The sequence below is a fragment of the Chiloscyllium punctatum genome, chromosome 1 (assembly GCF_047496795.1).
Source record: "Chiloscyllium punctatum isolate Juve2018m chromosome 1, sChiPun1.3, whole genome shotgun sequence".
NCBI classification, from domain to species: Eukaryota; Metazoa; Chordata; class Chondrichthyes; order Orectolobiformes; family Hemiscylliidae; genus Chiloscyllium; species Chiloscyllium punctatum.
In genome coordinates, this window is record NC_092739.1 from 104,625,539 (window position 1) to 104,636,507 (window position 10,969).

The 10,969-nt window shown below is 42.0% G+C and overlaps 1 protein-coding gene across 6 annotated transcripts in view; it reads right to left on the minus strand.

The window, feature by feature from the left end:
• The window catches only part of rusc2 (RUN and SH3 domain containing 2), a 140,139-nt gene extending 131,241 nt beyond the window's left edge, over positions 1-8,898 (minus strand). For 5 of the 6 annotated variants that reach the window (XM_072571655.1, XM_072571649.1, XM_072571653.1 and 2 more), the window contains exon 1: positions 8,789-8,898. The gene's annotated coding sequence lies outside the window, so the exon portion shown is untranslated. Of the gene's footprint in view, positions 1-8,779 lie in introns of all 6 variants that reach the window. The other variant, XM_072571651.1, reaches the window with a different exon arrangement.
• Between the last annotated feature and the right edge of the window lie 2,071 nt (positions 8,899-10,969).

The window sequence follows — 10,969 nt, forward strand, 5'->3', positions numbered from 1 at the left end:
TTCTCCCCATAACCTTTGATCCCATTGTCAATCAAACACCTATCTATCTGTCTTAAATATACTCAATGACCTGGCCTCCATAGCCCTCTGTGGCAAACAATTCCAAAGATTCACCACACTCCAGCTGAAGACATTTCTCCTCATCTCTGTTCTAAAGAGCCTTCCCCTTACTTTAATACTGTGCCCTCGGGTTCTCGTCTCACCTGCTCATGGAAACATCTCCCCAACATCCACTCCATCCAGGCTCTTTAGTATTCAAGTTTCAATTAGTACCCCATCTCATTCTTTTAAATTCCATCGAATATAGAGCCAGAGTCCTCAAACCCCTGTCATCAGCAGAAGCTCGGACCATGAGAGAAGATCTGGACATTAAATCAAATCGGAGTTGTATTGTCACATGAACCCAAGAACAAGTAAACCATACAGAGTCACCATTGTCCTGCGCCATCTTAGAATACAATAGTTAGAATTAAAAACTAGCAGAAATTAAAGAAACCAAAACAAATGAAAATGAAAATGTCCAGATCACCCTTGCCTCCCGAGCCAAGAGTCTTGAGCTGGGCTCACCAACACCACCTGCACTGGACCCACCATTGCTACCACCTCACCACCACCTGCATCAGACCCAACAATGTCAAGGTCACCACATTCTGGCACCATTACACATTGCTGGGCCCACCTTGCCAACAGCACAATCTTGCAATCACTTGAAGTGTCAGAGTCCATAACCTTCCTGAACAAATGCAAGTGTGTAACCATTGGAACCAGCGCTGACATCAAAGCCACCAATGTCAATGCTAAAATGCCCAAATCTAAAAGTCTGGGATGAGTTGATCATGTGCTCACATAGCCTGAGAACAGCTAGGTAATAACTTTTGCAGGAGTTCTGGAAATGCTCACATATCAGATGTTGAGCACCCCTTGTCCAACCAGAAATCAGGATCACCTAACAACCTTGTGCAAAAAATTGATATCAAAATTTATTGCTTACACTGCAATCAGCTGGGTCCTGACACTCATAATTACCATCGTAAACAGGATGTTGAAGAGCCTAACAAAGAGAACATGTTCTGATGTCCACCTCCTTCCCCTCTTGTACGTACCAGTTCTACCCAGTCTAACTGTGTTAAGACAAACGAGAGATAGCAATAAAGGCCATGAGGATCAGACAGGATACTTAGTAGGATTACTGCAGTCAAGACTGTAAAGGCCTCCTAGGTCTTCTCTCCTATACAATGGTTGTGGAAGATCAGTAGTTTGTCCGGTTGATAGGGAAGGCCTTCAGGTTTAATGCTAGCTGACTCCCATGCAACCATTATCCAGGACCCCTGTCCAGATGCCACAAAAGGCTCATCCACAAACTAAGTATTTTCAAAAACAGGATGTTGTTCACAAACAATGAAAAAATGATGAACATCTATTTAAAAAGTGAATTTCTAAGTGCTGTTAAAAAAAATTCAGCATGTTCCCAAACGATATAAATAAGCGGAGGTTTTACCGACATGGAATTTGAATGCAACATTTGTTTTAATTTCCAGGAGGAAAACAAACTATGAAGAGGTGAGCAAAAAAGAAAACCAAAATGAAGTGCAACATGACATAATTTAGTGAATGTTTTGCCTCAACCCTCCTCGGAGTTAATTCTTTCTCACGAGTTAGAAGATTTTTAAAACTGTCACTTTACATGTACCTGGACGTGTGATTTTTGCACAGGACTAAATTTTGGACATTTCCAAATTTTACAGATATGTTTGAACATTATTAAAACCATTGAGCTTCTTCAAGATCCACAAACAATTTCGATTTTGGTTTTTAAAACAGGTGACAAAAACCACTCAGGAACACAGCGAAAGACCCAAAAGTCATAGTCATAGAGATGAACAGCATGGAAACAGACCCTTTGCTCCAACTCGTCCATGCCGACCAGATATCCCAACCCAATCTAGTCCCACCTGCCAGTACCTGGCCCATATACCTCCTATTCATAAACCCAGCCAGATGTCTTTCAAATGTTGCAATTGTACTAGCCTCGCTGCTGCCTCACAGCACCAGGGTCCCAGGTTCAATTCCAGCCTTGGGCGACTGTCTGTACGGAGTTTGCACATTCTCCCAGTGTCTGCGTGGGTTTCCTCCGGGTGCTCCAGTTTCCTCGCACAGTCCAAAGATGTGCAAGACAGGTGAATTGGCCATACTAAATTGCCCATAGTGCTAGGTGCATTAGTCAGAGGGAAATGGATCTGGATGGGTTACTCTTCGGAGGGTCGGTGTGAACTGGTTGGGCCGAATGGCCTATTTCCACACTGTAGGGAATTGAATCTAAATAAAAATCCACCACTTCCTCTGGCAGCTCATTCCATACATGTCCCATCCTCTGCGTGAAAAGAATTGCCCCTTAGGTCTCGTTTATATCTTTCCCCTCTCACCCTAAATCTATGCCCTCTAGTTCTGGACTCCCCCACCCCAGGGAAAAGACATTGTCTATTTACCCTATCCATGCCCCTTATAATTTTGTAAACCTCTATAAAGGTCTCCCCTCAGCCTCCAACACTCAAGGCCTGTTGAGCCTCTCCCTATAGTTCAAATCCTCCAACCCTGGCAACATCCTTGTAAATATTTTCTGAACCCTTTCAAGTTTCACAACATCCTTCCAATAGGAAGGAGATCAGAATTGCACACAATTGCCTAACCAATGTCCTGTACAGCCGCAACATGACCTCCCAACTCCTGTACTCAATGCTCTGACCAATAAAGGACAGCATACCAAATGCCTTCTTCACTATCCTATCTACCTGCGACTCCACTTTCAAGGAGCTATGAACCTGCACTCCATGGTCTCTTTGTTCAGCAACACTCCCTAGGACCTTACCATTAAGTGTATTAGTCCTGCTAAGATTTGCTTTCCCAAAATGCAGCACCTCGCATTTATCTGAATTAAACTCCATCTGCCACTTCTCAGCCCATTGGCCCATCTGGTCAAGATCCCATTGTAATTGGAGGTAACCCTCTTTGCTGTCCAGTACACCTCCAATTTTGGTGTCATCTGCAAACTTACTAACTAAACCTCTTATGCTCACATCCAAATCATTTATATAAATGATGAAAAGTAGTGGACCCAACACCGATCCTTGTGGCACTCTACTAGTCACAGGCCTCCAGTCAGAAAAACAACCCTCCACTACCACCCACTGTCTTCTACCTTTGAGCCAGTTCTGTATCCAAATGGCTAGTTCTCCCTGTATTCCATGAGATCTAACCTTACTAACCAGTCTCCCATGGGGAACCTTGTCGAATGCCTTACTGAAGTCCACATAGATCACATCTACCGCTCTGCTCTCATCAATCCTGTTACTTCCTCAAAAAACTCAATCAAGTTTGTGAGACATAATTTGCCACGCACAAAGCCATGTTGACTATCCCTAATCAGTCCTTGACTTTCCAAATATATATACATCCTGTCCCTCAGGATTCCCTTCAACAACGTGCCCACCACCGACACCAGATTAACTGGTTGTCCTTACCACTTTTCTTAAACAGTGGCACCACGTTAGCCAACTTCCAGTCTTCCGGCACCTCACCTGTGACTATCGATGACACAAATATCTCAGCAAGGGGCCCAGCAATCACTTCCCTAGCTTCCCACCAAGTTCTGGGGTAGACCTGATCAGGTCCTGGGGATTTATCCACTTTTATGCACTATGCATTTCAAGACATCCAGCACTTCCTCCTCTGTAATCTGGATATTTTTCAAGATGTCACCATCTACTTCCCTCCATTCTATATCTTCCATGTCCTTTTCCACAGTTAATACTAATGCAAAATACTTGTTTAGTATCTCCCCCATCTCCTGCGGCTCCACACGAAGGCCGCCTTGCTGATCTTTGAGGGGCCCTATTCTCTCCCTAGTTACCCTTTTGTCCTTCATGTATTGTTAAAAACCATTTGGACTCTCCTTAACTCTATTTGCCAGAGCTATCTCATGTCACCTATTTGCCCTCCTGATTTCCATCTTAAGTATACTCCTACTGCTTTTATACTCTGAGGATTCACTCGATCTATCCTGACATATGCTTCCTTCTTTTTCTTAACCAACCCCTCAATTTCTTTAGTCTTCTTGCGGATTTTGGCATTTATCTGTGAACATCAAATGCTAAAGGTTTTCAGAGACTTTGCCTTAACCAGTCTGGCCGTCTGTTATTTTTGAAGTCAACGTGTTTGAGAATGAGAGAACCCTGAACTGACTGTGGTCAATTGTATCTATTGTACAAAGACAAAATTTAAAGCCAACAAACATGAACATGATTTGTTTCGAAACAATGATCCAGTTGATGCACAATAGAGTTCATCACTGCCAGGACCGAACTGTAGTCGGGGCACTGAGTATAACTGGTTTATTAAGTACAGGGCTTTTAAATTAAATGGCAGCCACATTCAGCAGTCTTAGACTTGAAAACGCTGTTTTCCTTTAAACAGGAGGAGTGAGAGCCAGGAAACAGTGGGCTGTATGGAATGAAAAAAATTTAAAAGCAAAGCTGCTTTGGGTTCTTTTCATAATAACTTCCAACAAAAAGTTAATCACAGGCCAAATAAATTTTGTGACTTCACATAAGCAACCAATTAATGTTAATCAAATACTTGAGTTGTCTCAGTCTTATTATGTCATACTGATTATCTGGGATTCAGTACGGAAAGAACTGCATTCTCTCCTCCAATGTGGGGAAGATTACCACTCTCTACAGTCACTGCTTGTGCTAACAACTAAAGACAGTGGCAATCTTCCCAACAAGTCGTGTTAGTTCTTTCGTGGCTGACTTCATTCTATTGCTAACTGACACAAGCTGAACCAAATTGCCTGCAATCATGGCTGCACATTTAGCCCTATATTAAGCTTCGAGCTAAATAGGTGAATAAAGGTGAAGATCATCAGCTTCCAGCTTCATAACATTGCCCAACTATGCCCCTGCTTCAGCTTATCTACCAGTAAATTCCTCATTCATCATTTCCTTATTTCAGGATTTATCTATTCCCGGCTAGTTTCCAATTTTTATTCTCACACTGGCTTGAGTTCATCTAATATTCTACTGTCAATATTCTAAATCAAGAAATGGTCTGGTTCCCCATTCAAGACCACATCCATTTTAACATTTTAAACCTCAATATTTCTTGTGAGAAAAAAAATCCAACTCTTCAAAGCTATTAGATCTACATGAGGAGTTTGCAAGTGTAAATCAAATAGTCGTTCCTCTGAAACTGTCATAAGATCTTTATGTTGCTAGATTATGTGAAGAGACCAAAATAAGAGTATTTTCGGATAAACCCAAGTATTTTACAACAACATTATGACTCCTCCAAATCAAACTGTCGATTGCTACCAAGATCAGATATGTTTGCCAGTTTCAAGAGTACATCAAGGAATATGCTGGTCCAAATTTTGGGCTCAGGCCAGGGAAAGGCCTAGCACACTACAGAGACATCCTTATTTTCAAATCTGGCCAGGTTAGCCCCCCTATTATTCAGGGCATGAGAACATGGACAGTGCCTAGAGGCCTTAGCGTCAATTAGGCCAGAGGAATAACCAGGTTTCCTAGGTATGCTGCAACTGGGCATTAGTCTGTACTGCTGTTTGTATTCATGTGCAACAGCAGCACTATAAAGCATGACTGGCATGATGCTATCATGCAGATATTAGAGTTCTTTGAGTATTTTCATTTTTCTCTCATTCAAAAACTACTTTTTACTGAGTTTCCAAAGGCCAGAGGCAGCAGAACTAATATTGGCATAAGTAGCAACAGTTATTTTACAATTTATTAAATTAGTATAATGATTTTTAAATACAGTGATTGAACAGAGGGTATACAGTGGGTGCTTCCATATCACAACCATATTACAAGTTATACAGTAAAATAAATTTAAATGAATTGTATTGAAATACTAGATGAATTACTGCAATGATCATGAGAAGTGGTGAACCTTTATTAAAATAATTTCTGTATTCCCATTTTATTACTCTCGCTGACTGTATTAACATTCTATTACTTACATTCAAAAACTACAAAAATATTGTTTTAAAATATCAAACTTATAAATATTGAAAAAAAATCACAAAATTGCCAACATAACAAAACTCTGTAGCAGTAGAAGAAAAGAAAATGACAAACTGAAATGCTGAAATAAAAAAAAAGGAGGTATTGGAAATGCACAAATCACTCAATATCTGCAAAGCACAAATTGTTCCAGGAATACAGATACTGATTATAGACACTAACCTATACCTCAAAGAAAAACAGCAATTGCTGGAGAAACTCAATAGGTTTGGGTGCATTTGTGGAGAGAAACAGAGTTAAAGTTTCGAGGCCAGTGATCCTTAGTTTTGAAGAAGAGTCACTGGACTTGAAACATGAACTCTGTTTATCTCACCACAGATTTCACTACATTTTGCCAGCAATTTCTGCTTTTGTTTGTTTCAGATCTCCAGCATCTGCAGTTTTTGGTTTTGTTTTAGTTTAAATATTTTATCCAATTCATCAAGGAGTCCCAGCAAAACTAGAGTCAATGGAATTCGGGGGAACATTATCCATCCATTGGAGTCATAACTAGCACAAGGCAAGATAGTCTTGGTTGTTTGATGTCAATTATTTCAGTCACAGAGATCACAACAGTTCCTCAGGCTGGTGCCATTGGCCCCAACATCTTCAGCTACTTCCCTCCATCAGAAGTGGGATATTCACTGATCATGACACAACATACAGTACCATTCACAACTCCATAATACTCAAATAGTTCACTGTATTTGCGATTTTAGAGAAGATTTGTAGCCCAGGTTGAGACTCAGGTTATAAGCTTGCTCACTGAGCTGGCAGGTTTGTTTTTTCATCACCATGCTAGGTAACATCATCAGTGAACCTCTGGTGAAGCACTGGTGTTCTGTTCAACTTTCTATTTATGGGTCTTGGTCTGTTAAGGTGGGTGATATCATTTTTCTCAGAGGTTGGTAAATGGAGTCCAAATCGATGTGTTTATTGATGGAGCTCCGGTTTGAATGCCAGTTTAAACAGGCCACAACACACTGCAGCACCCAGGAACTATGAGCAGAAGAAAAATACTTACACAGTGTATTCAAGAAGAACGGGTACTCAATAGACACAGTCTGCCGATTCTTAAACAACAAACCCAAATAAACAGACATAATACACCCAGAAACTCTAGCCACACTATCACACAAAGACATCTCGGAGATGATGACCAGACTACTTTGACCCCTTGGCATCATGGTGGCCTACAAACCTACCAACCCACTGAAAGAGCTACTAATGAATCTAAAGGACCCTGCACAAACAACCAGCAAAACGAATGTCATTTACAAAATACCCTGCAAGGACTGTAACAAACATTACATCGGACAGACAGGCAGAAAACTAGCCACTGGATACACGAACACCACTGGCCACCAAAAGACACGACCCACTAACCACTAGTATCCTTACATACTGATGATGATGGACACCACTTTGACTGGGACAACACATCCATCCAAGGACAGGCTAAACAGAGACATGCATGGGAATTCCTAGAGGCCTGCCATTCAAACCTGAACTCCATAAATAAACACATTGATTTAGAACCCTTTCAGCAACCTTTGAGAAAAAGAACCAGAAATGATACCACCCACCTTAAGAGACCAAGACTCATAAATAGAAAGCAGGACAGAACACCAAAACTTCACCGTAGGTTCAATAATGATGTTACCTTACAGGGTGATGAAATGTCTGAAAATAAACCTGCCAGCTCAGCAAGCAAAAGTAGAACCGGAGTCCAACTGTATAAACTGCAAGACCTAGACAGCATTCAAGCTTGAGTTGATAAGTAGCAAATGGCATTCATACCACAAAAATATCAATCAATGTTCATCTCCCATGACAGACAATCTAACTACTTCCTGTCCTGGACTATTATATCTACATGAGGAATTTGCAGGTGCAAATCCAATGGTTATCCCTCTGAAACCGTCATCAGGCCTTTATATTGCTACATTATGTCAAGGGACCAAATATGAGTATTTGCAGCAAAACCTGTCTTTTACAACAACAGTAGGATTCCTCCAAATCAATCAGTTGACCATTTTCAATCACAAAAGGTGAAGTGAGCCAAATACATAAATACGGGGACTAAATGTGCAGGCTTAAAAATGTCTTGCTCCCCACATTTAAACCCATTTGTAAAATTCAATTTAATATCTGGTTGGTATTAGAATAGAAGTTGCTCAATTGCAAATCCTTTCTGAAAATTATCTGATAGCAGTCTGCCCCTAGGTTCAGCAGTGAACTGATTAGAGGCCCGGAGCAAACAAAAACAGCAAATTGATGGGGTAACCCAGCAGCAATATCAACTGAAATAAACTGAAACAAAGATGCTCTTCCAGCACCACTAATCCAGTACATGTTTTTATCCAGTCATTCCGATCAATTGTCTGTTCAATTCTTCTTGTATGCATACCTCCGTCAGAATAAAAATGAAATCATTGTGCAAAGATAACTGGTGAAATAGTTCACTGTCATCCAGAACTCCACAATGTGCTGAGTCCCAACAAATTTCAAAACATAGCGGGCGGGAGTGAGCCTGCAACCCCGGCTCCGTGTCCAAGCTGGCCTTCAGCTCGAATAAACAAGGGGAAACAGTCCGAGGCCGGAGACTATCCCAGGGGGAGAGGTAACAAAGACATCCGGAACCCTCTCCCTCCCCAACCCCATCCGCGCCCCTGATCCATAATCCCCCGGTGCCTAACCTCACTCACCAGCCCCTCGGCGGCGACCGCCGTCTCCCCGGTGACAAGAACCCGGCAGGACGTCACAATATCTCTGCCCGAATACCAATCACAGAGCGATCCACAACGCATCGTCCCGCCCCCCTCCGTAAGTTTCCCCTTCCCGTCACGGTCCCCCGACCGTTACCATTGGCTCCTCCCCCAGCCCCCTGCCCGACACCACTGGCTCCGCCCCCTCCCAAACCGCGTCACTGTCCCCCCAGCCGTCACATTTGGATCCTGTTGCAGGAATTCGCCAACACGGTCACGGGCACATAACGGTCACCACATCCGGGATACAACCCCTTTTAGTCCGACACCACAACAGTAAACTATGGCAGATATTTAAGGAGGTAATTCATAATTCAACAAAAAAAACAAAAATCCGGTCAGGGCGTAAGATTCTAAGAGAGGGATAAACCAACAGTGCCTAACGAAGGATGTTGGGGAGGGTGTTCTCAAGTTGAATGAAAAAGCGTGTGAAAGCAGGTCAAAGTCAGTGACAGCCCTAAAGACTGGGATAAATTCAGAATCCAAACAGGATTAAAATCTGGACTGGCTCAGAGGTTAGCACTGCTGTCTCCCAGTGCCAGGAGCCCAGGTAGGATTCAGCCCTCTGACAACTGTTTGTGTGGAGATTGCACATTGTGTGGGTTTCGTCCCACAATCCAAAAATGTGCAGATGAGGTGGATTATCAGTGGGTGCTGCAGGGTTACAGGGATAGGATCGGGGTGGGATCCATCAGAAGGTTGGTGTAGACTCAATGGACCAAATGGCCTGCAACTAACTATACTGTAGAGATTCTATGTAAAAGGTATAATAATGAGAGAAAATAAACTGAGGGCACACAAGCGAAAAATATAAAAATCACATTCTGAGCTTCTTAAAATATATAAAAAGGAAGTGAAAGATTGAAATACATATAGGCCAATTAGAAAATGAATCTGGGAACATGGTTATGGCAAACAAGAAATGGTAGAGCGAAAGATATCAATCTTTATGATGGATGACATATGTCCTGTTAATACTAGCGAGAACTGGGGAAGAATTAAGTACCATCACCATCATGAGAGAAGTATACAAGACAAACTAATGAGACTAAAGGAAGATAAGTCCCCTGCCCTTCCTGATAGTTTTTATCTTAGGATCCCAAAAGAGGTAGCTAAAGAGAAGGTGGATGTATTGGTCATATTTTTCCAAAAATACCTGGGTTCTGGAAAAGTACCAGAGGAGTGGAAAACCTATAATGTGACACCCCTTTTCAAAAAGGGAGGGAAGCAAGAAGTGGATAACTATAGGATGATTAGCTTAAATCTATTAGATTAGATTCCCTACACTGTGGAAACAGGCTCTTCAGCCTAACAAGTCCACACTGGCCCTCTGAAGAGCAACCCAGACCCATTCCCCTACATTTAGGTCCCACTGCACCTCACACAATGGTCAATTTAGCATAGCCAATTCACCTAATCTGCTCATCTTTGGACTGTGGAAGGAGACCGGAGCACCCAGAGGGGACCCACGCAGACACGGGGAGAATGTGCAAACTCCACACAGACAGTCCTCTGAGTCAGGAATTGAACCCAGGTCCCTGGCGCTGTGAGGCAACAGTGCTAACGACTGAGCCACCTTGCCTGTTGGAATCAATTATTAAGGAAATAGTAGAAGCACATTTAGAAAATCCTAATCTAGTTAAGTAGTCAGCATGATTTCATGAATGGGAAATCATGTCTGACTCATTCATTATACATGTTTGAGGAAACCTCAACCAGAGTGGATAGAGGCAACTAGTAGATGTGTTGTATTTGGACTTCCAGAAGGCATTTGACAAGGTACCTCATGAAAGCTTAAATCATAAGAGCTTGCAGTGTTGGACATAGCATACTGGCATGGATAAAGAAATGGCTAATGGGGAGGAAACAACAAATTGGGGATAAGGGGTTATTTTTCCTTTGACTCAAAAATAGATGAAAAAGGAAGGTTGTGAGAGGGATACAGTTTATAGAGAGATATGGATAGGTGAAGTAAGTGGCAATAAGTTGGCAAATGGAGTATAGTGTGGGAAAATGAAGTTGTTCATTTTGGCTCAGAGAACAAAACAACAGGAGTATTTGCAGAAAGCTGAAACACAAAGGGACTTGGGGGTACTTGTGCATGTAACATTGAAAGCTAGC